This window comes from Manis javanica, chromosome 4 (genome assembly GCF_040802235.1).
Source record: "Manis javanica isolate MJ-LG chromosome 4, MJ_LKY, whole genome shotgun sequence".
NCBI classification, from domain to species: domain Eukaryota; kingdom Metazoa; phylum Chordata; class Mammalia; order Pholidota; family Manidae; genus Manis; species Manis javanica.
The window spans coordinates 47705784-47733642 of record NC_133159.1 but is presented as its reverse complement, the minus strand read 5'-3'; the positions used below and the strand labels follow the sequence as shown (position 1 = coordinate 47733642).

General features: G+C 42.8%; 1 long non-coding RNA gene across 2 annotated transcripts in view; it reads right to left on the bottom strand.

Annotated features, from left to right (window-relative positions):
• The window catches only part of LOC140848897 (uncharacterized), a 55774-nt gene extending 34806 nt beyond the window's left edge, over window positions 1-20968 (bottom strand). Inside the window, exons 1-3 of one of the 2 annotated variants that reach the window (XR_012130180.1) lie at window positions 20147-20968; window positions 19355-19470; window positions 364-430 (exon numbers count right to left, since the gene is read on the bottom strand). This is a non-coding gene — a long non-coding RNA (uncharacterized lncRNA). Of the gene's footprint in view, window positions 1-363; window positions 431-3418; window positions 3611-19354; window positions 19471-20146 lie in introns of those variants that run through there. The other variant, XR_012130181.1, reaches the window with a different exon arrangement.
• Between the last annotated feature and the right edge of the window lie 6891 nt (window positions 20969-27859).

Below are 27859 nucleotides of genomic sequence, written 5' to 3'. Positions count from 1 at the left end.
ATTGGCTGGCTGGGTGAGTGAATCCTCAATGTCCCCTCTTTCACTCCCATTCTGCCCTCCAATTCCCATGGTCAGGAAATAGCTTCCGACTGCCTCTAGAACAGGAAGGGAATCGAAACTTGCAGTATTGAGAAAGTTCCTGCCTGATTGCTTCTACTTTCCCTGGGAAGGCTGAGGGTTTGGTGGGAAGAAAAGGAATGAAGTTGGGGATCACTATTGTAGTGATGGGAGAGCAATTTGAGTGGGAATTCACAGACACATTACATGGCAGTGCCATGCTCCCTGTGGCTTTGGGGGTGAGAGGAATAGCTAATATTTCTGGATCAGCGATAGGCCAGGCACTGGGCCTGGTGCTCCACTTACATGACCTCCTTTCATGTTCATATCCACCCAGATGGCAGATGCCTCAGTAAGGATGACACAGGTCATGCTGCAGAAATTAAGAAAAAAAAAATTCTAAATGGCTAATAGACAAAAAAATTATTTCTTATTCATGCTATATGTTCATCCATGAATGTGACAGGAGAAGAGGCATGGCAAGACTGAGAGGCCAAAAAGTTCTGAAAGGCTAGGAAGGAAAGGAGAGAGTCCAGAACCTGGAATTCAGAAGGACAGTCAATACAGTGATAGCTCTGGAAAGATGAGCAGGGGAGGTGGGAGAGTGGAACACTGCTATTTGAGACTTCAGGGTTGTAGCTGTAGCTAACCAAGATAAAGAGCTAGGTGTGACTCTAAGCGTGACTGGCTGGAGTGGAGTAAAGGTCAAGGTCTCTGGAATGAAGGAGGTCAAAGGTCCTGACAGATGAGTTATGCTTCCATTCCCTGGGGAGAATGGGATCCATGGAGAGATATAACAAGCCACTAATTGAAAATATTGCAGCTTCCTGGGCTGTAAATTTTACCAGGAGATGAGATTTGGAAATGTTTTTTAATTCAAACATGGAAATATAAACTATAAGGCCTCAGAGAAAGGTGTATGTGGGAGCCCACTCTCCTTCAGTGGAAAGTAGGAGATGCACTAGCTATAGAGTCACCTAAAAGTCATAGGTAACCACAACTGGGACAGAGATGCAGACATCCGAGGACCAAGAGTCTATCAAAATGTATATTCAATGATAATAACAGCTAATAGTTCATGAGAGTTGGTTGGATGCTAGGCACTTTCTGAACACTTCAGATGAACAGTTGATTCAGTTCTCTTAAGACACCTGACAGGAAGGTATCATTTGTATTCCCATCTTACAGATGAGGAAAAAGAAGCATATAGTAGAGGAGGAGTTACATAATTTGGCTAAGGTTACTAATGTGTGTCAGAAGTGGGATTTGAACTCAGGCTAACCTGCTTTGGAGCCCATACTCCAGTGCTGCACCAGTAGTTCTCCAATATGTTGGGCCCTCCCATAGAAGTCTAAGGCAGGATCTGAGAATTTGCATTTCTAAGAAGTTCCCAGGTTATCCACAGGCTGTGAGTTCCTAGACCACATTTAGTATGGGAGTCCCATACTCCCTCACAAATAGACACACACAGGAACTACTCAGTGCATAGCAGATACAGCCTCTTTTTCCAAATGTGGCTGTCAAATGCTTGGCAGCAGGTGCTTTTATGTGTGTGTGTGCTTGTGTGTGGCAGAGGGCAGAGGATTATGGCTTAGGTAGAGCTGGGGGATAAAGAGGAAACATGATCCTGCCTCTTGGCCCTGAGGTATGGGGGTGTATGGGAGTACAAAACCATCTCCACAGAGAACAAGGGATACAGGTGCCACTAAAGATCCAGAGACAGCGGCACACAGAGCAGCCAGCTTTTAAGTGCAGTGCATTTGACACAGTCTGGGGGCTCTGGAGGGCAGAGAGGGAAGAGAAGGCAGCAGCAATGGGCCAGAATGGGCAAGAGTTGGGTGTTGGTGTGGGCTGGGTAAGGAAGACAGTGGTTGCCTGAGGGTGGCCATGCAGGAGAGAGCTGCAGACAGGTCATCACTAGAGGCCTTCCTGAAGCTTATGATCTCCTTCCCCTCCTGAAAATTTCCCAGGGCCAGTGATGACAAGTAAGAAAGTAAGACAGGAAATGAACCTGAATAGAGCTTGAAGAGCCTGAGGTTTCTCATGGAAAAGACTGAGCCAAAATCAGGTGTCAGCCTCTGCAGGGCCATCCTTTAACTCATAAATTCAGGTGTCACTGAAATGACCAATGCCTTGCCCTGTGGAGAAAACCTCTGCCCTTCTCACTCTCTGCTTTACATGAGGCTGTGGGTCCCATTCTCAGTTCCCCAGCCACTGTCTCTCCTGCAGTTTGGGGTCCAGCTTGATTAAGAGCTCTGAAGGTCAAATAGTCTCAATCACTTCTCTAATTGGGCACCAGCTGTGTTTTCTCCTGACAAGGACGCCTTTATAGAACTTCTAAAATACATTACATGAAGAAACAACAGTTTCAGAGTTATGTGAACATAAAAGCAGAAGTAAAGAGTACATCTCTATGTTCCAGAATGTATTTTTTTGGAAAGTTGAAAGGGAGGGTTTTGAACAGCAAATACTCTGTTCATGTTCTGTATATGAACACTGATTGTGGTTTTAAATGAAGTTTTGCATAATCACAGGTGTTGGTACATAAAGACTCAGGAAGTTTCCTAGCAGAAATGTGAGGCTTAAGAAATTGAACCATGAATGCCTCCATTTATGAACAGCCACCAATCATTGACAGAATGACTATTAATAGCTAATATTAGCTGAGCCCTTGGAATGAGCTCAACCCTATGCCAGGTACTTGGATTGGACTGTCTTGTTTAAACCTGACTACAGCCTTATGAGTTGGGTACAAAAGTTCTCCCCATTTTCACAAGTCAGGAAACTGAGGCCCAGAGGGGTGAAATAATTTGTGTTCAAGGACACATGGGTTACCACGAAGGAGCTGAAATGGAACTGAAACCCAGGTCTGTCTCATGTCAAAATTCCTTTCTGCCTCTCTCCAACCAAACAATACAATTAACTAAAGTGCTCTGTTTGCAACAATTACAGTATCAACAACAATTGTACTAACATTTGTACAGGGTTTCACAGTCACTGAATTCTTTTACGTTTGCTGTCTCATGTGATATGACAGCCTTGCCAGAGAAACAAAGCAGTTGCTATAATCCCATTATCACAAATGTGGGAACCTGCTAAGAGGCTCGATTATTTACCCAGGCACATACCACCAGCAAAGGGCAGAGGCACATCTTTCTAATTCATACTTCAAATCCAGCGCTCGTTCTACTGCTACCCCCGCCCACCAATATGTGGTGCCTCTCTTGAAAAAGCCAGATACATTTGTGCATTTTTTCCAGTGATTCATTCCTTTTCATTCATTTATTCATTTATAGCCATCCATTTATTTACTCTGTCATACTACATTTTCATTTTCTCTTCCATGAGTATGTTCACTTACCTGCTGTCTGTCTCCCCTCCTTGAAATGTAATTCCATGAGAGCAGGCCCTTGTCCATCTTGTCAATGATTGTATTTCCAGCCCTCAAAACAGTGCCTAGAACTCCAGTAATTATTGTTCAGTTCATTCAAGCAAGTATTAATTCATTCACGTAGTAAGTACTTACTGAGCAGCCACTATGTGCCAGGGACAGGGATGTCCTAGGAATACTATGCTGAGCAAGGCAGGCATGATTTCCTACTTCCATGGAGTTGATATTCTACCTGGGGGTGGGAGGACTATACAATAGTAAATAAATAAGATAATTGATGATTGGGATTTGTACAATGCTTAACAGAGTGATGTGATAGAGAGTGGCAGTTACTCAGTTTTTGTCCTACAGCTGTTTACATTGCTTATGGGGCAGACCATGCAGCCAGTGGGCAGCTTCCATGTCATGGGCATAGCAGGGGTATTGCAAACTCGGAGACATGGTAGTGTGTTTAGCTCAGAGGGCCACAGCTTGGGCAGGGGTGGTGGCAGGGAAGGCTTCCTGCAGAAGCAGCACCTTAGTGGTTCTAAAGACAAATAGGAGTGATCCAGGAAAGGGGTGAGGAAGATTCCAGGCCTCTGCAAGGACAGGTGGCAGGAATCCAGCTGGCACAGTGCAAGGAGTGACTGAGCCTAGAGTGTGGGGTGGGGAGAGAGGGACGAGGTGAAGGAGATGAGCATGGACCAGGTGCAAAACCACCATGTTGGGATGGTTGATTCTATGTGTCAGCTTGGCTAAGCTATGGTTCTCAGCTATTCAAACTCTGATCTAGGTAGTGCTGAGAAGGCATTTTGTAGATATGGCTAATACTACAATAAACTGACTTTAAGATTAGTCGCAAAAATCCAGGTGGGCTTCATCCTCCATTGATGAGCCTCAAGAGCAAAACTGAGGTTTCCCTGAGGAGGAAGAGATTCTGCCTCTGGGCTGCACTGCCAGCTCCTGCCGGGAGTTTCCAGCCTGCCAGCATTTGTACACATTTAGGATTTGCTTAGCCAGACCCCACAATTGCAGAAGCCAATTCCTTGAAACACATAGACAGAGGTAGATAGGTAGGTAGACAGATAGACAAACTACTAATCTCCTACTGGTTCTCTTTCTCTGATACACCCTAACTGATACACGTCTAACAGACTAGGCCGTCCGCATCCTTAGAGTAACAGGAAGGAGCCACGGGTGGCTTAAAAAAAGGAGCAGTGCAACCAGATTTGAGTTTCTAAAACAATGGCTCTGGTTGCCATGTGGAGTGGATCAGAAGGGGCAAAACTGGAGGTGGGTAGACCAAGTCAGAAGCAATTGCCTAACTATGGTAGTAAGAAAGGCCTAGAAAGGGAGGGTCCAATTTAAGGGAGGTTATGGAAGCAGAATTAACAAGACCTGTGTCCAATTGCATGTGTAGGTAGAAGGGAGCTGCAATGAGTCACAGGTCACTGGACATCTTGGTAGATGGAACATAATGCAATGAAAGCAGGGACTTTGTTCTGTTCCCTGATGTCCCCTTTGTACCTAGAACAGTACTTGGCACCCAGAACGTGCTCATTGCACATTCATTGAATAAGCAGTGGTGCGGTGCTCTGAGACTCAGATCACAGGTTGGATGGCCAGGTGGTGAGGATGAGGAGTGTACAAGTGCAGCTCGGGGGATGCTGAATTTTGGGTAGTCATCAGACAACTAGGATGAGCGGGCCAGAAGGAAGCTATGGGATGGTCTGGGGCAGAGACTGAGCTTTGAGACCTGAATAAGGGTATTATACCTGAAGCCAGGGGTCAATGCACCCTGACAACGTGGGGAGTGAAGGAAGTTGGGAACTCAATCTTGGAGAAATTGCCACATATAAAGACTGGGTCAGGGGAAGGGCCCCTCAAAGGAGGATGAGCAGGAGTGGCTGAAAGAGAGGAGGGAATTCAAGGGAACACAGTGGTGGGAGCGAGCAAAGGAGAGAGCGTTCCGGCCAGCCGCTGCTGAGAGCTCAGGAGCCATTTACACTCACAGCAGCGTGGTCAGGGCAGCTGCGGTAGGTGGGGCGGGACAGAGGTCAGACTGCAAACATGGTGAGGAAGGCGTGGGTAGTGAGGTAGGAGAGGGATTCTCCAGTGCTCTCTCCCAACCACCCTTCCAAAAACTTGACTAGACACGACCAGCCCATATTAAAGGGCATGAAACTGAGGCACAGAGAGAGGAAGTCGGTTAAAAGTCACCCGCAGCCGAAGGGGGCTGTGCTGCAGACAGACAGCAGCTGCTCAGACCACACATTACCTTTTATGACTTGGCAGGGTACAGACTGAAAAGAATGGCTGTGCAGGGTGGGGCCCAGGCCCTGTCAGGGCTGATCGCTGCCGACGTGCCAGGCAAGAGCCTCCGAGGCGTGTGAGAACATTTTCTCAAGGGGAACCACCTTCCCTGGAAACAGCTTGTTCTGCTGAGTTGACAGGAGAGAGGAATGGGGACTCCTCAGTCCCGGGCTGGGTGCCAAACACGCCGCGCCAAGGCGGAAGGTGCATGAGGACGGGCGGGCCGCAGCCTCTCCAGGCCCTCTGTGGGCCATGCCATCTCCTCTGCCGGCTCAGGGGAGTCGGGGGAGGCTCCAGGTGCTGCGTTTGTTTTTCACTAACATAGAACGAGCCCTTACCATGGGCCAGGCTCTGCATTCATCATTTTACATACTTGAAACTATTTAACTTAACAGCTTTCTTTGAGGAATGTATGCTGATTGTTCTTGTTTAAAGATGAAGAAACTAAGGTCCAGAGAGGTTAAGTCCCTTGTCTAAGGTTTCACAACCTGTTCTGTAGGTGGAAGGTCAGGTATGTTTAAATGTTGAATCCGTGCAGCGGGTTACTGGGTTGCCCTGGAGTGTGGGTCCAAATCACCACAGGGAGTAGGGATGAGGGTACAGGGCAGGCTTCCCACTCTTGCTCTGGGATCTTCAGTAAATTACACCATGGCTCTGAAACTGTTTCCTCACCTGTAAAATGGGAGTAACATTGCCTACCTCACAGGGCTATAATAAGGATAAAAGAAAATGTCTCTCAAGTGCCTCACAGGGAGTGTCCAGTGCAGACAAGGTGCTCACAAATGTTAGTTCTCTTCTCTTTTCTTTTCCTTTGGAGAAACTTTGTCATGAACCGATATTTAGAAAATTAGGGTAAGAGCACTGGACTCTAAATCAGATCAACCAGAAGTTGAATGCTGCTTCTGATGCCTATTAGTAATTTGATTTTAAGCAAATCACTTTTCCTGTCCAGGGCCTCAGTTTCCCCAACTATAAAATATGAGAATTTTAGTTTAGTCTATGTGGGGGCTCTCAAGCCCCCGGAACCCCTTTCTACCCCTATGTAGGTATCCACCAATTGATCATGACCTTCATTTGAGCCAGGGCAATACCTAAGAACCTCTTCAGTATGAACTTAACTATGATTAGTTCTAATTCTACCAGTAGGCAGTTATGCATGGGTTAAATTACTGTGTTTCAAGAATGCAGCTGTTGGAAGTGCGAAGCCCTCTGATAAAGATAAAATACTAATCTCAGCACATATTGGCATTATTAAGGATAATGTCTTATGGGAGCTCCAGAGAGCCCAGGGAAGCTTGCTGTTACAGTTTACATTTGGAGTTTTGTTCTGTTTTAAATAAGGTAGAGCAGAGAGGGTTCATCTATACGCCCAGAAGAAGACAGGAAAAGTGGCAGTTACGTGAGGGAGTTACGGTTAGCCCCACTATACAGTGCCAAAACAGGAATCACTAAGTGACTTGCCTATGGCCACAGCTAGTAAATGGCAGAGCCAAGATTCAAACCCAAGCATGTCTGCCTCCAGAGCTAACAATGAGGCCACACAGGCAAAATCTATTTATTTAGTCCAAATTTATTACCGGATCCCTACTCTGCACCAGCACTGTGTTCAGTGCTAAGAACTCCGGAGTAAATAAAACTGTCCAAATGCCTTGCCTTCAGGGAGCTTAGAGTCTAGGGTTCCAGGTATCAGGCATCTGTTGTGTGCTGGGACCTTACAGCACTGGAGGCAGTGAAGCACAATGTTGGTGCTTGTCTGTGCAAAAACACACATTTAAATCTTAGCTCCACGGCTGCTTAGTAAATTAGGGAATGCATTGCAACACTCGACTCCTCAGTTTCCCCATCTGAATTATGAAGATAATGTTAGCTACTCCCAGGGATTTCTATGAGGCTTAAAAGAAGTAATATTTACAAAGTATGCAGTACTGAAAATTTTGGATACTCAATAAATTCTAGTTAGTAATATGAATTCTGTAACCTCTTAACAATGCTATGAAGTTGGTACTATTTTCTCCATTTTACACAGAAGGAAATCAAGTCTCAGAGAGTTTAAATCTCAGAGAGGTTAGGTCACTTGACCAAGAGACACAGCTAACCAGTGGTAGAACTGATGTTCAAATCTAGGACTACTTGAGTCCGTTACCAAAATGTGATATTGTGACCACATGTTTGCCACACTCACAGCTGGACTAGAAGTGGGGCAACAGAAAACCATGTTCTTCTTTGGTGTCTTATGCAACAAACCATATGGACCCTCAAGCTCTTACATAAGGCCCAGCGCTAACGAGAGGAAGTTTAACAACAACACAAAAAACAGATCGCATTCACAACAGACCACCATATGTTCTCCGGTTCCCTGACAGCAGCCGTCCCAGCTCCCACTCGGGCGCCCACAGAAATCTTCTCTACGAAAACAGTTTTATTCAAGTGACTCAAACGATTGATGCCTTTATAAAAACAAGGTGGGGAAATGGTCTGCACTTCTTCAAAAGAAGTAAGTCTTGGTAACTCCTCAGGGAAAGCCCGAACCCTTTAGCCTCCACTCCTTGGCCTTGGAAACTGCAGGCTTCTCTAGGGACAGTATAGCCCCTGTGACCTGGCAGCTCCTGGACTCAGAATGAGGGCAGATGCCATCATTTCTGGTTTCTGAGTCTCTAAGCTAAACAACCTGGGTGCTCTGGGTTATCCCCTTAAGTTGGTCTTGTTCAAAACCCACAAGTTTGCTGTAGGCTTTCTGGGAGTGTGCCTCTGGAACTGAACCCAATTCTAGAAAGGTGGTTTGACCTGTGGACACTGGGAAGTGTTTCTGCCGACGGCTCCAGGTCAGTCATCATCTTCCTACACTATGTCTTTTGCCTGGGCCCCTGTCTCCTGCACTTCCTCCCGTTCATTTCCCTCTCCTGCAGCCATAGCAATCCTGATGATATTCAAATCTGATCATGTCACACCGAATTCCTTACAGCCCGGGTGATTCTGCGTGCTTACCCCACTTTGCACTGCTCTTTGAAACTGTCATTGGAGCTCCAGTCACATTGATTTTCTTTCCATTCCTTGTGGCTCTGCATGTGCCCTTCCTGCTACCCATTCATCCCCCTCCCACTCATTCCTCATTGCCTGAATCTCAGCCACAGGTGGCTGGGACCCTAGAAATGTGGCTATTGAGAATGAAGAATTAATTTTTCAATTTTATTAGTTTTAATTAACATAAATAATTTTAGATTAATTCTCAGGTTGTAAAGGAATTTTCCTTCCCAAAATTTCTTCCTATACTTTATGGATTCACTTTTTTTAATTGAAGTATAGTTAACATACAATATTATATTAGTTCTAGGTGTACAACAGAGTGATTCAACAAGTATATACCAAAAATACAAGAAATAACAAGTGTTGGATTCACCTTTTATATTAGAATACATTTGGTATTTAACCCAATATGAGCTACAGACATGCAAAACTTGTATATCCAAGTGTCTACCTGTGACATTTTGTATTTTCCAAAGATTGCCATATCAATATAATCCCATCTTGTATTCTTTTCTTACAATGTGACATTGACACTCCTTCACAGGGAAGCGGAACTAATCGGCCTTTAGTGAACTAACTGACCAAGAGAACATGTGGTAGTGGCAGTGTGTGACTTCTGAGGCTAAGTCATAAAAGGTATTACATCTTCCACCTTGGTCTCCTGGATTTTTCACTCTGAGGGAAACAAGCCACCATGCTCTGAGGACTTTCATGTGGAGATGAACTAAAGGCCTCAGCAAACAGCCAATACCTACTTGCCTTCATGCAATAAGCTGCTTTGAAATTGGATTCTCCAGCCCCAGTCTAGCCTTCAGATAACTACAGTCCCGGCTAATATCAGACTGCGATTTCATAAGACACCCCAAGTGAGACCTCTCCAGCTGAGCCTTTCCAGAAATCCAGACACTCAGAATCTGTGTACAGTATAAAAATCATAGTTTTAAGCCACTAAGTTTTGGGGGTGGTTTGCTATGTAGCCATAGTAACTGTAACACTACTCATTTTTTCCAACACCATTTATTGAATACTTTATCTTTTCCCTACAGGTATGTCTCTTACATCATTACGTTAAATCATCATATGGTATGGGCCTATTGTTGGACGGATGCTGTCCTATTGGACTACATCAATTAAAGCACTTAAACCAACTTGTTTAAGTTATTGATCCTTTATTACCTCTGTTACTATCTGGTAGAGGTACCTAGTTCCAGTACTGCTATTCTTTGTCCTAATTTGCTGGATAGTACAGTTTATTTTTTCATAGGGATATAAGAATAAGCTTGCCTAATTTATATTTTTTTAAAGGACATGTTGAATTTTTATTAAGCTTGTGATAAATTTATAAAATAACATTAAGGAAAATGGATTTATTTATGTATTGTAGCTTTGTAGCTTCTTATACAGATACACAATATACTTCCTCATTTAAGTTTTCTTTTGTGATGTTTATGAGTATGTTAAAAGTTCTCTTCATATTCAGCTGTATACTTCTTATAAATTCTACATTTACATATTTTATTTTTTGGTTAATGTAAATAGAATTCTTTTCTGTGTTATGTATACTATTCTAATTAATTGTGATTTGAATGTATTGAGGTCTGTATATGAATTTTGTATACTCCTTCCTTATGAATGATCTGTTTATTTACAGTGGCTTTTAGTTGGTTCTCTTGGATTTACAGCCATATTACCTGCAAACTAAGATAGTTTTGTCTTCTCCTTTCCATTATTTATCTACCATTTATACTTCAATTATTTACAAATTCTTTGTGTTGACTAATACCTCTAGTATAGTGTAGTGATAAGTGGGCATTCTTTAGTGAGACTACCTCTGAAAACTATGCTAGCCACATGGGGCTCTTGGAATTTTGAAATATGGTTATTGAGACAGAGGAATTTTATTAGCTTTAATTAATTTAAATTTAGCAATTACCATATTGGACAGCACAGGCCTAGAATATTTTCATTTAGCATAATGTTAGCTTTTGGATTAAGACTGACATTTAATACATGTAGATTATACAAATATTCTTATTTCATTATTGAAAAATTAAAATAAAGCTACTGAATATTGTAAAGTATTTCTTCAGTACCTATGGAGATGATTATAATGGCTTTTCTTTTTATATCTAATATCATCAATTATGTTGAATTGTCCTTGCATTGGATTAAACCCAATTTGGTCATGATATATTTATTCCTTTAATACACTGCTCCATTCTGTTTGTTAATACTTCATTTAGGACTTTTGAATCAACACTAACATCTGTGTCCAATCTTTATTAGATTTTGATATCAGTGAATTCTCACTTCTTACAAAATGAAGAAAGAAAATTTGAAAATTTTTTAATTTTATTCTACAACCTGACACAGTTTAAATGGCACTGTCATTTTGTTTTAAAAGTTTTGGAGGAACTCTCTAGGCCTGAAATTTGGGGAAGGGAATATATAATTAACTACCTTCTCTTTATCTTTTATACAAATCAATCTGTTTAGATTTGTTATATCTTTTTGGCACTGTTTTGGTAAATTGCATTTTCTTCAAAAATCATCTATCTCATCCAGGTTTTTAGGAAATTTCCTTGCAAAGAAATTTCCTATATTCATTTTAATTTAATATTTCTTGGTTTTACCCTTATGCTTCTAATTTTTAGTAATTGCCCTTTCTCCACACCTCTCTCCCATTTTCATTGATTAGGTGACTATGGTTCATCTTTTGTGATAACTTTTAAAATCAGTCATTATATGTATTTTTTAATTTATTCTTATTTTTCTGTCTTCTAACTTATATTTTTATTAGTTTATTCCTTCTGCTTTCCAGCAATTTATTTGCCTATTTTTTTCCTAAACTTTTGACATGTATTTGATCCATTGAGTCCTGTGCTTTTTAATTGATGTAAGTGTCGAGGTCTAAATTTTCCTCTTCTCAAGTGAGCTTTAATATTTTGTGTCTTTCAAGAAATTTGTCCATTTCATCTAAACTTGTCAATTTTATTGGCATAAAGTTATTCATAATATTCCTTAATATTCCTTTTAATATCTGTAGTGATGTCACCTTTCAGCTGTTATCAAAATTTTGTATCTTCCTTCTTTTTCTTATCAGTCCAGCTTAAAGTTTATTGATTTTATTGATTGTTTTCAAAGGACCATATTTTGGTTTTATTGGTTTTCTCCATTATTTTTCTTTTTTTATTCCATTGATTGTTGCTCTGCTCTTTATGATTTCCTTTCTTCTGATCATTTTGGGTTTGATTTGCTCCTCTGTTTCTAAAGGTAGAAGCTGAGGTTATTGGCATAAAATCTTCCTTCTTTACTGTTATTTAATGCTATAGATTTTCCTGTAAGTACTGATTTAGTAGCATTCTACAAATTTAAATATATGGTACTTTTGTTTTCATTTGGTTCAAAATGCTTTATCATTTCCCTTTGATTTCTTCTTTGATCCATGAGTTAGTCACAACTGTGAGAGTCTTGGGTATTGTTCCCTCCAATCCTTTCGGAGGACTGTTTCCCCAGGCTCCGGCAGCTTCCTCACATGTGCACACTGGCCCAAACCCTGTGCAGATCCTCTCCCTGTGTGGCTTTGTCCTCTCTAGTTCTCTGTCCTTTGAATTCCATCCATCTTGGTATCTCTGAACTTTTAACTTCATCTCCTCAAACTCAAGAGTCTTTTAGACTCTGCCTGAGTTCCCTCCTCTACCAGCCTGGAAACTGGTAGTAAACTGGGGTAGTTTTAGATTCACCCCATTTGTTTCCTGTCTTTCAGGAGTCACTGTTCTTCATTTCCAGCTGCTCTCAGTACCCTGAATAGCATTATTTCACATATTTTGTCTGGTTTTTTAGTTGTTCCAGGTGGGAGAATAAATCCAGTTCCTTTTATCCATTTTGGCTAGAATCAGAAGTTAGGTTAGCTAGCTTTTATTTACTTGTTTTATTAATTTATGTCATTCACTGTATAAACTATTTTGATTTATTGTTTGTTTTTATGTGTAGTTTTTCTGCCATTTAGGATAGTTTGTATTTTTGGTCTAGTGGCTACCACGTTAGTTATATCCACAGGACACTTCTAATTCTCTTTACTTTTTGGGCAGTGTCTATTAGTTCATCACTCTAAGCAGTGCCATCATTAGTGTGTTTCCTCTTACTCCTCTTAAACTAATTATCTTTCTCAGTGAGTGTATTTGCATAAATATTTATATAAAGAAGCATATATGTCTGTTACTTGAGTTTTCAGCCTCTCCCCCCTTGCATTTTTATTATGTCTTCAGTATAATATCCTGGTAGGAGGTGGGAACATGTTGACTTAGACATATTTGTATTAGAAATCCCAAAAACATCAGTTTAGGACATAGAAAATGCATCTGCACTCTGGCTCCCATGATTACCAGCTCTCCTGTGACCTTGGGGTAGCTCTTTAGCTTATCAGAGGCTCAGTTTCCTAGGTTTTAAGATGGGATAATAATGTCTGCCTCTCAAGATTGTGACAAGACTTAAACAATACATATAAACATGTTTGGCATAAAACCTGATGCATATAAAGCACTTATAAAATGTTAGTTATTGTTATTAACAATAAAATTCAAATGAAAAGCATCTATATAGTACATACCACACACCAAGGACTATGCTAGCTGCCTTACATTCCTTTAATCTTTACAATGAACCTTCAGTGAATGCATTACTCTCATATTAGGGGTGAGGGAGGGAAGTTATAAGAGGTTAAAAATATAACCAAAGTCACCCGGTGCTTAAGTGACAGTGGTAGAATTAAGACACATACTCTGATGCAAGTTCCAAGCTCTCACCACTATTCCACAGCTGCCTTTATTATCCTGAAATCTGTCCTGTTAATGAAAGCATATGCGCACACATATACATACATGTGTGTACTCACTTTATTCTGAGAACAAACTTGTCCTTACAGCTCTCTATATAGACGGGATACACCTGGACAAATATAATTTGCCTGTTTTTCCAAACTCTAGGTTTGGGGCTCTGGTTTACAGACAAGGTACAGATGGAAATCTTCCTGGACTAAGGCCAAAAAAAGAGGAGAAAGGGTAGGGAAGGCTTTCCTAATGGCCTGCAATAGCACTGAGTAAATTCAATTTAAAGTGATACTTGGAGATCAGCCAGAGGAACCATGCCATTGGCACCCATTGGCCTGCCTAGCACTTTACAGAGTTCTTCTGCATGCCCTTTTGGACTTTTCACAGCAGTAATTTAGCTGAGAAAATGGAGGCTCAGAGAAAGTAGCATTTTGCCCAAGGCCACACAGCTAACTGGTGATAGGGCCTAGACAACAATCCCAGATCTCCTAACACTTGCCTAGGCTTTTCTCAGGATGTGTTTTTGAATTCATGGATGGCACTTACCCTTTCATAGTTCTATTGGGGGGCATTATTGAATAGACGTGTAAAAGGAGAATTAGTGTCTAAGTGGGCATGTCCTGTCTTCAGCACTAAACTGGGAGTTGCAGCAGACCAAAAGACATAAAAGTGGTCCTTGTTCTCAATACGCGTTCATTCATTTACTTATTCATTCATTTATTCTAAGAGTTCACTAGCAGCTAAGTCTTGTTTGGAGCAAGAGAATACTCCTCAAGGGGCTTACTGTGTAACAAAGGAGACAGATTCAAGTCAATTGCACCAGTTCAGTAGGAGAAGGTAAAATAAAACATTTTGGGAGTGATGGGTGTGTCACTGACAGCACTTTGTTTGGCCTGTGGGATCTAGAAAGGCGTCCTTGAAAGGAGCCGAGTGTGGAAGGATCTGTAGCTGCTGAGAGAGTGAGATTTGACACTAGCAGAGTCGGAAGTGGACATCCTGCATTCAGGGGACCACAGTGGTTCCATGTGGCTGAGGCTAGGGAGGGCCAGGAATGCTGAGAGTGAGGCAGCATTAATACAGAGGAATTTAGACCTGTAAAATAAAAATAATAGTAGTACCTATCTCTTAGAGTTATTGTGATGGTGGACCAGTTAAATGTATTTAAAGAACTTAGAACAGTGTCACAGAGTGATTAAGTGTGAGATAGATGAGTGTGAGCTTTGCTTTCATTACACCCATTCACTGTAGGGCAGTTGTGTATTTATGGGTGTCCCTGGTCAGTCAGGGGGCTCCTTGAGGCCAGGTATCTCATGTCCAGCAGAGAGCTTGGGATGGAGTAGGCTCCCAGTGAATAACTGTTGAATGGATTGGAGATTACACAGTCGAGCAATATTTAGGAGTTAAATTATGCATCACTGGAGAATTGATCAGACATTAGGGATGGGGTTACTGAGGAGACTAAAATCATTCTCAGGTTCTGAACTGGGTTCAGAAGATGGTGGTGATGCCATGGCTCAGACAGGACATTTGAGAGAATGAGTTGGTTCAGAGGAGTAAGTGGCTAACATGCCCAGGATCATATCTGTAGGAACTCAAGAAGCTGAGTTTCCATAAACAGTTTTCATAACCATTCAGATACGTCTATGCCAGCATAACACCTAATACAGTAGGTATTTAATAATAATATACACAGTAATAATATACATTATATATATAACAGTACATAATAATATAATAATAATATTGTATAAATACATCAGTGAGTTGGTGAGTGCTTGAGTGAATGGATTTCTTTTGTAAATGCCAGGGTATCATGGTTGTTTTTGTCTTCGAGTGTACAAAATTTCAAATTATAAATAAAAGTCTGTGGAAGTAAGAAAGAAAACAGAAGAAAAGAAAGTCACCACGAAAGATTAAAGAAGGAAGACCTCATAACCAATATTTCAAGTGAATGAATATGAGGAGTCATCTTCCTTCTGTTTCTGCTTTTGCTACCATCAGGACATTTATGATCTCCAGCTTTGCAACATACTCTTGCAAACTGTGAGGAAGGATGACTAAAACTGTCCACCAGGAAGTTTTACAAAGCCCAAGCCAAAAAAAAACAGTGATATCAAGGAATCCAGGAACACAGGGAAGTGTCTGGTGACCCGGAGCCAGTCACACAGGCTCCCCTACATATGACTCTGATTTCAATCACCACCTCCTCAGAAATAGGCTCTTTAGGTCCGACTGCTATTGGGACTACCATCTGAGTATTAGGACAGAGAGAAGTGTCTGCAATAGTTCATATTTGAAATTGATAAGCTCTCCTTCAGTATTATTTCATTGAAATCTCACCAAATCCTGGAAGAAACATAGTGTTATCTTCATTTGAAAGATGGGGAAACTAAGCCTCAGAGAGGTTCAGTGACCCAACCAATGTCACACAGCAAGTGGAATATCAGAATCTGAATCCCAGCTTGCCTGACTCCAAAGCCCATAATCCATGGACGAGTTTTTTCCTGGACTTATTTGAATTTGGGGTTGTGCATAGTTTACTTCCTCCAAGAAAGCCTATTTGAGGCATAGAGAGTTTACATTCTAACTCCAGGTAAGACTGTCCCTGTTCAAATGCCCTTGGGTCAGCCCAAAAGAATTAGAGGGGTGTTGTTTAAGGATCAAAAGACATGGATTCAGAGAACTGGGTCCAAATATTGACTTTGTTACTGGCTGTGAGACTTCTATTGGATCACTTTTACCCTTTGGACCTCTGTTAATTTCTTAGTTTTCACCTGTTCTGTCCCATTCCCCACTTTGGAATATGAAAGAGTTTGTCTAAATGATCTCATAAAGCTTTTAGAAAACTGATTTTTTTCTTCAATATTCATATCTTTTCTGATACAAATGTTTCTATTAAAAACTAATACATACTTACTAAAGAAAAAACATACTCATTTGGAGAAAAAAAGTCATACATACTTGTTTAAGAAAGATATGGAAAAGAAGAGAGAAAAAAGTGATGCCTTTTAATGTAAATGGGGTCACTATTCAAATTCTGAATTTAAAGGACTATCAAAGAGACTTGCTACAGCTTTAACATTTAACAACAACAATAAAAATATCATGTGTGAGGACTTTTTGTCATTTTCCTTAACATTTCTTGGCTTTCCTTTTGAAGACTTTAGTATTTCATATCTACTTTTCAGTGTTCAGGTATAAAGACTTAACAAGTACTTATGAAGCCTTTTTTATTCTTTTGATGATTGCAAATAAAACAAAACAAAAACCTGTTGGGGAATATTTTTCTCCAAAATAATTCACTCCACACCCTCTCACTAGGAATCTGCTGTGTCCAGGACTTGTTCAGGGAGATAACCAGAATACAGCATAGCCCTTGGTGAGGAGGCCCAGTGCCTAGCTGGACTGAAGTGAATGAAGGTAAGGACCCAGGATCCTGAGGGTGAGGAGGTGAAGCTATTGATTCTGTCACAGAGAAGGGGACAAGGACTGGGTCTGGAACAGTGGACTGGCATCCAACAGATGGAAAAGCCATAGAAAAGCAACCACCTAGAGAAAAATCTTCTTTGGTTATCTAATCCTAGAGTGACGTAAATTATCTTCCACACTGGAGTACTGAACAATAAAAGGGGAAGTATGATAATCATGTCAAGGCATTGAGTGAAGCAGAACATCCTGGGAGAATGGGATCGCATGGTCACCTTACTTTGTGCTAACATTTTGTTATTGTGAAAAATGGGGCTCTAAACCTCATTCCTTACACATTGAAACCTGTGATGAGAATAGCATGTTCAACATACCCCAGGGAAGCTTCTCCACCCTGGCTAATGTCCTGAGTGAATTGTAGAGCATTCCCCTAAACAATGATTTTCAATCTTGTGGTTGGAATATACCATAACAATACAGCAAGCAAACCTCAGACTAAGGAGCACATCTTTGTACTGTCCTTAAAGTAATTTTACAGTAGTAATGCAAGATTTTCCAAAAACCACATTGATATTCAGCCTTATGAGCTTTAGTTTCTGCACAATGCTTTGGGGACCCACTCAGTATCTTGACTCCCAGTGTTTCCACTTGTTGATTTGTTTGTGTGTTTAGTTGCAATTCCAAGAAGGCAGCCAAGATTCTCACTTTGCAGGGACTATTTGGAAAAGTCTTGGGAGTGGGAGAGGAAATCCAACACATTTTCAAATAGGATTGGTGTTGTCTAGATATAACATGTTAGCATGTCTTGGGGCAGAAGGAATAGCATGTGCAAAGGCATGGAGGCAGGAATGAGCTTGGAGTATTCAGGCAAGTGTGTAGAAGTTTTTAACCAAGAAGCTAAAAGGGTGTATTGGGACTAGATACTGCAGGGCCTTGAAAGCCACTGCAAGGAGTTCAGACTTCATCCTTTTGAAATTGATGAGTCTCTGTTGCTATTTAAGCAGGATATTTGTTTTTGGGAAGAGAGCAAATAGAATAAAACAAGACAAAGTCAGTCATCCTGGATCCAACTTCTTCCTTTAGTTTTGCAGTCCTGAGTTGCTCCAAACTTTCTGCTAATGTGTTGTCTGACCCATTGTACCTCAAACACCAAAAGGGAATGTATCTTCACTGACTGATGATTATAGACACAAATTTCTGAAGCTGTGAGTTCAGTCCAGTCCCAGCCTAGGATGTATTAGAATATTTTAGCACCCCCCAACTCTAACCCCATGCAGGTCTCTGTAAATGAGGGGCCTGGGCCAGACCCAGAGAAGTTAGAACAGAGACCACTTGACCACAGTGTGGTAAACTGCTCCTGAGGACTTCCCTTTGGGGAATTTATAATCTCCCTTCCTTCAACCCTCTACCCAAATCATGTCTGCCTGGGGTCCAAGTTCAAAATCATTAAGCTAATGTAAAAATGGCAGCTTTACCTTTTCAGCTATTCAGGATGTTTAATAATGGACTGGCTTGAATGATAATAAGGACCTGTCCCCAGAGGTATTTGAGTAAGTGGGCTGTAGAGAATCCTTGCAGGCAGTAGGGAATTGGAGTCTGACAAATGAGATTTCTACTCCCTGTCGCACAGTTTACAACCTCTGAGCCTCTGTTTTCTCAGCTTTAAAACAGGGATCATAGAAATATGTTCTTAGGGTTCTTGACAAAAATAAACTATATAATGATGGCACTTGGCCCAAGGCCAGACACTGGTACATGCTCAGTAAAAGCTGACAATAATCATGATTGACACAATCACCTACGAGGGGTTGAGCTTTGTGCTTTCACCCTGGGGTACCTTGGAACATTACACAGGTAAAAGTTCTGCAGGCGAAAAACTGATCATTAATATCATTGACTATTATCCTTCCAAGTGTACTTAGCTGTGGGAGCCAAACATCTTGTTTTGCAGAAGGAAAAATAAATTCAGAGAGAGGAAGAGACAGGCCCAAGTTAGAGGCAGATTTGGGACAAGAACTTAGGTCTCTCAACACTTAGCCCAACTCGGGAACATTCTTTTTATGTTTCCCTTTCTGTTAATAAGCAAAATTCAAGACCTCAGTGTCTTCATTCACTGGACACCTATCACTTAGAGATTCACAGTATTTTATATGTATATTAACTCATTCAATCCTGACAGCAATTCCTTAAGGCTGATTTTATCATAAATCTCCATTCTATGGATAAGGAAAGTGAGACAGAGAGGTGAAGACACTTAATCAAGCCTCACGGCCAGCAAGTAGTAAAGCCAAGATTTGAGCCTAGGGAAGTCAAGCTTCTAAGGCTGTGCACTTACCCATACCACACTGACCTCCCAAAATGAGGAAAGTGTACCGTGTCAGCCTCAAAGGAGCACACTCCCTGGATGAGAAACACAGACCCAAAGAATGTGCAGTCACAAGCTACAGGCACCTGGAGAACAAAAGAGGGAGGGTTTAGTTCTACAATGGGAGGAGAGAGAGAATTAGGAAAGCTGCCTGGAGGAGGTGACCTTTACCCAGTTTCCAAAGCTGACTCGTTTTCCTCCAGCTTGATGAGAGCAGGAGGAGGCAAGGTGTTCCCTGAAGATGGAAACTGAGGCAGGCAGATCTGAAAAGGCCCAGCTTTAAGGGACACCGTGAAGGAGGAAGCAGGACACTAGGCACTAACTCCATGTGCAACATGGCAAGTTACTAAACGGCCACGAGCATCAACTTCCTCTTCTTTAGAATGGGGATATTAAAGTCTGCCTTATGAAGCTGTTTGAATATTAAATGAGATCATGTGTATATACTTCCCACCCTAGTGTTATTCCTTTATTTACCTCTCATAAAACTATTTCCCTTATTGAAACCTTTTAATTGAGCCTATTTTTTACACTTATGTTCACAGTAGCATTAGCAATAATCCTGAGTGGGTTATTAGTCATTCATAATAACAATATAATTAATGATAATGTTTATTGCTGTGATTGAGAGCACTAAGTGCTTAATATGTGTCATCTACATTTATCTAATCTACACATCTCAGAACATATCTTAAAGATAGGTATTATTATCCCCATTTTATAGATGAGGATAATGAGGCTCCGAGTGGTTAAAACACTTACACCACCTGAGAAGTGGCAGGATTGGTATTATTCAGACTCAGGTCTGTCCAGAAGAATGTCCAACAGACAGAGAATGCCCTGTGCTTGGAGTTCATATTGGTCTTGGCACTATCCCTCAGCCTCTTTCTCAGAAAGAAAACAAACATTCTGAAAGTTTGCTAACATGCTGGAACACGAACGCCCTAGTGAGGGAGGGAAGAAGCAGGCTGAAGCAGGAAGATGGGTCCGTACGTGTAGGGTGGGGCTGGGGCGGCCCTGTCAGCCTCCCCCGCCCAAGCCTAGATGTCCTGGAGAGAGCCTGATTATCTGGAACCCCGAGCGCCGCTAGCAGGCTGGGTGTCTTGGCGGGTCAGTGTGTGCTTTTCGGGCTTCAGATGGCTCTGGGGGTCCAGGAGTCCGTGCCCGCCTGTGCCCGGGGAGACTGCCGGGGAGGCCGCCGGGGTGACCCAGCCCGTTCCCACGCGGGTGGCTCCCAGGCAGCAGGGAGTTAATCTGCTATCTGTTGGGAAGGCTTCCAGAACCCTCCCTGCCTGTGTTTGCTCAGAGCCTGGCTCTTCAGAAACTGAAACCAGCAGGACAACAGGCCCGCCGGCCCCCCTGGGGTCCTGCCCGGCTTTACCTTCTATGGGTAGGACCGGGAGGACTGCGTGGAGCGGGGAGCCGTCTGGGCGGGGCCAGCCACGGTTTCGACCTGGCCCCGCCCCTCCACCTCCCGAAGAGCGGCCGCGACCCGACCCGCCCCCACGCCCACCGGCTCCCAAGCCAGGGACCAGCTCAGGGCCCTGGGAGGCACGTGGGCAGACCGTGTGGCCTGAACCTGGCCCCGCCTCTCACCACCTCTGAGACACCAAGTAAACCACAACCTCTGAGTTTCAGTTTCTCTCACTGTAAAATGGGAATAGAGAATGCCTAGCCTTTGGATTCAGTGACATACGTGCCCCTGTGCCTGACACACAGGAAGGGCTCAGTATGTGGTCACTGTGTTGGTGTTCTTATTGTCACTATTGCTGGTTGCCGTTACCCTGCGCCGGGCAGCCTGCTTTGTGAGCTTTTAAGCTCCAACCAAGCCAAGTGTTCAGGCACAGGCTGACTGAAACGGAGAATATGAAAAAGAATAGAAAGAGACCCATACTTGCTATACCCAGATACTGACCTGGTCACTTCAGAATCACTGGGGAAGCTCAAGCACCTTCTCAGACCCACTGACTGAAAACCCCAAAAGCAAGCTCTTTTAAAAGTATAGCTTCATGTGCTAACCACTAATTTAAGCCAAAAATCCCTATATTTTTCATCTTTGAAAGACTATTACGTTATTCCCTCCTAACCCCATCGATTATTTGTACAGGGTTAAATATTTTATTATGACAAACTAGATTTGCTAACTCATAATTAATTTATTTACTCTTTATATAAAGTATTAACCAAAGACTCAGACTATTCAACAAAAAAAAGTTATTCATTTAACAAATATTTTTTGAATAACTACTATGTCCAGGTACTGCTGGGTACTGGGTGGGGGTGGAGAACAAGGTAGACAAGATCTCTGGCCTCACGGCTGTCCAATCTGATGAGGAATGCAGACAACCAACAAGGATTTAAGTACTGACACTGAAGCTAAGAGAGTCCCTCTGAGCAGACAACCCCACGGTTCCATCAAAAAGCAAATGAAGCGGATACGTCATTCTTCTATGTGGCCTTGTTACAAAGAAAGATGACTGTCTCTACACACACACACACACACACACACACACACACACACACACACACAATGACACTATTACTTCATGGATTCCAAGAGGTCTAGGGTCCTTAGATCAAGAATATCAAAGGCCTCATGAAGAAAGGAAGACCCTTCGGATCTAATTCCTGCTTATGTGGCCATTCTCATTGCCTGCCACCCAGGAAGACCTGGCAGGTGCCCCAAGACATGCCGAGTGGCCACGAGTATGGGCTCTGAACTGGGCTGCCTGGAGTTGAATTCCAGCTCAGTTCCTTACCAGCTGTGTAACTATGAGCAATACTTCTGTGTGCCTCTGTTTCCTTTTCTGTACAGTGGTCTGAATAAGAGTGCCTACTTCACAGTGTTGTCAAGGGAGTTAGAGGGATGGTACTGAGAGCGAGTGGCAGGCACTCAGTATCTGAGCTGCTGTTTTACTATATCACTTTTTGCCTTGATGCTCTCTGTGCCTGGAGCACCCCCTCCCTTTCTGTATATGGGGAACATATGGTTATTGGTGCCACATCCCCTTCTCTCTGGCCTTCCTTACTTTACCAAGCAATTTGATACTTTTTCCTCTAAGTTCCTCTTAAAGCACCCCTCACACCACAATCATGTTTCTTATTATTGTTTAGGTGTTTTCCTTTCTCATTGGATTATGAGTTTTTAACAAGCAGGGGCCATATTTTATACATCTTTTCATCCCTAGGGATAAGACAGTCCCTCAGGCACATAAGCACTTGCCACTATCTGTTGAATTAATGAGTGCATGGATGATGGATGGACAGGGGAGGTGATATGCCCAGGATGACAGAGTTCAAATGCAGGGTCTACATTTAGTTTATGTTGGGAAAATTACTTTCCTATTTCTGGTTTCTCATCTGGAAAAATGGGTCTGATAATAATAGTACCTGTGTCTTGTGTTCAGGAGAATGCGGTACATATAGGACATTGTGTCAAGAGTACAAGCTCTAGAATCATACTGTTTGGGTTCAAGTTCCAGCTCCAGACTCATGAGCTGTGTGATTTTTGACAAGTTCTTAACCTTGCTGTGTCTAGAGAAGACAGATCTTAAACCAAAAAAGAACATGTCATCATTAATAGGCTGTTCAGAGAATTAAGAGAGACACCCTTTGTAAGGTACCCAGTGCCTGGCATAGAGTAAATCTGTAGAAAATAAGTACTGGTTCCCTTCCCCCACCTTCTCCAAAGCTGTAGGCCCTGGACTCTGAATGCCCGAAACAGCTGTTCAAATGCCACATTTTGCTCCTAGTGACTAATGTCCCCTAAGCCAAGGTTGGAAAGCTGACTCCAGAACTAAGCTTACATTGGAGTGCTGAATTAGACACAGGGAATGTGGTTTATTTAATTAATAAGGGCAGTTTAAAATAAATAAACATGCTAAGGAAACTGAAAAGTAAGAGCTAACCCAGTTTCATATGTGGGTTTCATATGTCATTGGAATATTTCCTTAGGTAAATATATGAATAATGGGATCATTGAAATTCAAGTTAATGTTTTACAAACTTTAAGAACAGTGATCAGAATAGTTTTGGGAGCCAATTAACCAATTAATCATTGTACTACATTGTAACAATTCTCAAATTTCCTACTGGTTAATCACAATGTATTCTAATAAACACATTATTCAAAATTCTTCAGTGGTCACATGTCTATTACTAAGTCAGAATGTATGGAAGAGAATGAAGTTATTTTCATTTTAGATCCAGAATCCCATCACACTCCCACACAAATCTCCCCAAATCTTCTTTTTGTGGGATTTGGAAGAGGCTAAAATGAGGATGCCAGGGGCTCTGGGAACTGGAGTCGTCAGTGGCTCACCCAGCAAGCATTTGACAATCCGGTTCAGAGAGGAAATCAGAGAGGGCAGGGGCCTCAGGGGCCTCAGGGGGCCTCAGAGGGACCTGAAGGGATGGGCTGCTCAGTGGGGAGGAAGAAGGGCAGGAATCTTATTAGGAAAACCAGCTGCCTGCCAAGTTGGGTGTGTGTCTGAATTTCTGAAGAAAAGAGAGAATTGCAGCTGCTACTCTTAACCTCAGGCCTCCAACGATTGGGAAGAAAGTGGGGCTGGGGTGGGTGACCCCTTGGAAAGAATTCTATTTCCTATTCCCTAAACTCTACTCGCATCTTCCCCCTTCATCTTTCTTGACGTAACACCCATGTATCCATACTTTCAACCAGGTCGGACACCTGTTCGAAAAACTTTCCTTATCTGTCCAATTTGGGAAAGAATCTCTCTTCTTCCCCAGGTGTCTGGGGAACTTTGTGTCCCATTTTTAAGAGTTCTCAGAGCTCTTTAATTATATGCCTGCCAACCTCCTACATTCTTTATCCCCTCTTATCTTCATCTTCTTAAATAGCTTTATGGAAGTGTAATTGACAGACAATAAACTACACGTTTGAAGTGCACAAGTTGATATGTGCAGACCTGTGAAATCAAGCACATAACATGGTGAACACATCCAGCACCCCAAAAGTTTGCATTTTCCAGGGTTTTATATAGATGGAATGATCTAGTATGTACTCTTTATTGACTGGCTTCATTCACTGGCACAATTATGTTGACAGAGCTTCGTTTATTTGACCTCTCCTCTGAGGAATGTGGGCTTCCCTGGGGAGCAACAGGCATTCCCAGGGCACAGAGCTCATGCTGGGCACAAAAGAAGACCCGTGTGGAGGACACTGTGGTGTGAGGGGCACATCTCTGGATTTGGTGCCTGAGTGTAGATGGATCAGCCCAGATTGCACCACTGCCAGCTGTGTAGTCAGGAGTGAATCACTTATTATCCAAGCCTCAGTTTCCTTATTTGTAAATTAGGGGTGATGATAAACCTCCTTTCTCTCGGGAGAGTTCTGTGAGACTCCACTGAGCCCAGAGATAAAGTGCTCTGTAAACTGTGAAAGGTCAGTCCTGGGCAGGGGATTAGGCCTGGATCAGGCCACCAGCACGCTGGAATGGCCCCAGCTCCTGGGGCTATTTAAAGGACTGCATGGATTTCTTTCTGGGGAAGCTACATGGATGGGCGATTCCTTGCAGAAATAGCCAGTAAAAGCTATGCCTGGTGGCCTTGAATCCTGGCCCAGTCACCAAAATGTCAAGGATTCTTTCCCTTATCCCCCCCTTCCTCTTCATGGGCTGTGTTTATTTACAAGGTCTGCCTCCCTCCAGAGAGCTGCTTGTGAGGAGGATTCCTCCTCTGGCCTGGAGCCCGCTGATAAGGGCAACCCATGGGCTGGGGGCCCAAGGACTGCAGGGACAGGAACTGAGCAGAGGTGGGGAGGCTCGGGAGAGCCCGTCAGGCCTGCCCGCAGCTTCCTCTGACCTGAACTGACAGAGGGGTACAAGGCTGGGAGGGAGAGAAGGAAATAGTTGTCTCCTGTGGAAGACAGACTTGACCAATAAAATCATACCAGATTTGAGGAAGTTTCCTCTCTCCTCCCATGAGCTGGATCTCTTCTTCGCTGTTGCTTAGTAGAGAGAAGTGAAGGGAGTTGCAAGGGCCCAGACAGAGATTAAAGGCCAAGCACGATCCCTTATTTCTCGTGGGAGCCTGGTGAAGCCACTTTCTCCGGCTGGGCCTCAGTTAATAGAGCTACCATTTGTTGAATACTACTTATACACTAGACACTATGATGCAGTTTTTATATGCTTTTTAAATGCAACCCTCAAAGCTGTACTTCTTCCTCTCATTCTTACAGTTGATGAAGGTGAAGTCACCTAGGATTTGAGCCAGAATTTGAGCTCAGTGATGTCTGACAGAATGCATGTCCTTCTGTGCATTTGAGGACAGTAGTTCTCAAGGAATGAACTTCATAATAAATTATTTCCTGATCATGCTCTGTGAAAAGAAGGCTCTGTGAGCAATTTAATACGGGGAATTCTGCATATAGTGTCTCTATCATAGACCCACAGTGTACCTTTGTGTCTAGAAGGTTTCTGAGAAGTCTTGGAGTAAAGGAACTGTTTTCAAGCAAGAGTTTCCCATATTAAATTGATCATCAATCGTTTTTCTGGTAACATCTATTCACATTCCAAGGAACAAGTTCTCCTCAGAGCAGTGTCTGGGAATCAAAGTTGAATCAGAATTGGAGGAATTGCAGAGTTTATCCATCTAGCTAGACGAATTCCATCAATGACAACCTTTTTTTAACACTTGAACTGTTGAGAGGCTTATTACCTAATGAGACAGGCTGCTCCATTGTTGCAGAAATGCAATAGTTAGAACAGCACTGCCTAACCAGAAAGATACTACAGCCACATGTGTAATTCTACATGTTCTACAAACCACAGGACAAAGGTAAAAAGGAACAGACAAAAATTTATCTTAATGATATATGTTTATTAACCAATGGATCTTAAAAATACCATTTTAACATGAAATTACTGAAAAATGATTGAGGTATTTTGTGTTCTTTTCTTTTATTTATAGGTCTTTGAAATCCAGGCTAGCCACATTTCAGATGCTGAGTGGCCATGTTTAGCTAGTGTCTACCAAACCAGATAGCACTGGGCTAAAAGATTCTTCTTTAGGCCGAGCTAAGCTATTCCTGCCTGTGCCTCTTCCCCATGCTTCTTGGGGTCAAGGGCAGAGCCTATAAGTGCATAATGCAGCTACCTCCCCCAAGGATGAGTTTTGGTTGGCTACGTGCTTGCCCAGGCCCATCAGGTCTCTCCTATCACAGATCTGCCTAGATCTGTCTCCCCCTTGCAAAGGGGTTTTTCCAAACTTTAAAGTTCTATATCAGTGAGAGGCCTCATTCTCCTAGCTAACTAGTGGGGAAGACTTAGTCTTTCAGGATTTGTGGTGGTCTCCTCACACTGTTATTTCATATTCAACTTACAAGTGGCTGCTGATACAGTCTGGCCTAGGGCAACTCCTTTCTGCTTCATGGGCTTCAGTTTCCCCTGTCACATAACAGATTTAAAATTTCTATGATTCAGACCCTTTCTGCCTCTTCTTGGCCACATCACTCTTTGCCTACCTACTACATTTCCCTTTAAAGAAGGTCTTAAGTTAGAATTCAGGAAATAGTTACATCCTCCCATATACCATCACAAAGCATTTTTTGAGTGTTTACCATATGCCAGGGACTGTGCTAAGAGCCTTATAAATAGCGTCTTATTTCTCTTCACACCTGAGTGAAGTAAACACTATTATTATTCTCTTTTATAATTGTGGAAACTGAGGCATCGAGTGAGTCATAGGTCACACACCTAATAAGGAGAGCAGCTGGAGATCTGAGCCCAGGGGCTGTCTCCTGGTCCTTGGTCCCAGGCTGTGCATGCAGGTGTGGGCCCTGCACCTGAGCAAGGTTCAGATCTCAGATTGCTGAAGAGGGGACAGATGCCCAGGGAGGCTGCCTTTTGCCTTTTGCTGTTATTGCTAAAACTCTGTTTTGCAGACAAAGGAAATATCACTATACTTTACTTGCTAAGAAAACACTAGTCTTCACAAGTCGACCCTCTTCCCATCCCCGTGACCTTTCAGGAAGGGTTGGTGGCCCCTGGGAAGGCTCTGGAGGAGACCTGAGCCGGTCAGTGTGTCCTGTCTAGGGCAGGGGTATTTTTAGAGCTGGTCACGCTGTTTACAAGGCAGCCGTCTCCTGAGCCTGCCCTCTCCCTACAGCGGAACAGTGGCTGCCAGCCCCTCCCCCACCAGGGCTCCTGCTGGCCCTTCCTTCCTCCCTCCTGGCTGCCCCTTTGCTGTCATCTCTATCAGCATGCGGCGTGCTGTCATTACCACCATTGAGAGACAGCTGCGAAAGCCTCCTGAGAGGGCCAGCTGTGCTCTGGCACCTGAAAAAGACAAGAAGCTGCCATCCTTTGAGACGATGGAGCTGGCAGCTGGCAATGACCTGGAAATCCTGCAGTGGATGTGCTCCTACTGGATGCCAGGTGCTCTTGATTGTGACAAGGCCCTCGCCCTCCCCAGCCTCCCTTTCTGTGGCTGTGGAGCGAGGAGGGTTGAATAGTG